At 64.5% G+C, this 761-nt stretch overlaps 1 protein-coding gene across 1 annotated transcript in view; it reads right to left on the bottom strand.

Annotated features, from left to right (window-relative positions):
• The window catches only part of STAR (steroidogenic acute regulatory protein), a 4,949-nt gene that overhangs the window by 3,822 nt on the left and 366 nt on the right, over positions 1–761 (bottom strand).

Raw genomic sequence — 761 nt, 5'->3', positions numbered from 1 at the left:
ACAGCACCCCGCACAGCACCCCGCCAACACAGCCCCTCTGTCAGCCTGCATAGAGCCCAACATGGGGCAGGTTATGGGGCTGGGAGTGTGGGGCAGCCCTGAACCTCCCCCAGAGGCTGGTTTATCTGCGCCGGGGCTGGGAGCGGGGGGCAATGGCAGAGCAGTGATAAGAGTCAAGGATGAAACGCCATTCCCGGGATGAGTTATGGCCCCGCTCCCATCACCAGCTGCTTCCCTTGACGTCAACCCCGGCTCCCTCCTGCGGGACCCGACCTTCCTCCTGCTGTTGCACAACGTGGCCAAGGGGAGGTCACCCAGCGGCTGCACCAGCAGCGCCGGAGCCCCACGGCCCCCCCCGCTCCCCAAGTGATGGTTTGGGTCCTACCTGCCATCCGGGAACGGTCCCACTGCTCCCATGGATGCTCCTCTCCGTCGGGACCTTGTTTCCCATCACAACTCGATGGAGGTGCTGGTGGGAGCTGCTCCATCCCCTTCCCGAGTGTTTATAGGGACACCCCACAGTGCTGCAGCAGCGCCGGAGCCCCACGGCCCCCCCCGCTCCCCAAGTGATGGTTTGGGTCCTACCTGCCATCCGGGAACGGTCCCACTGCTCCCATGGATGCTCCTCTCCGTCGGGACCTTGTTTCCCATCACAACTCGATGGAGGTGCTGGTGGGAGCTGCTCCATCCCCTTCCCGAGTGTTTATAGGGACACCCCACAGTGCTGCAGCCCCAATGGGTCTGTGGGGAGCAGGGGGGAC

This window comes from Nestor notabilis, unplaced genomic scaffold (genome assembly GCF_000696875.1).
Source record: "Nestor notabilis isolate BGI_N333 unplaced genomic scaffold, ASM69687v1 scaffold4098, whole genome shotgun sequence".
Classification (NCBI taxonomy): Eukaryota; Metazoa; Chordata; class Aves; order Psittaciformes; family Psittacidae; genus Nestor; species Nestor notabilis.
This window is presented reverse-complemented; position numbering and strand designations above follow the sequence as displayed.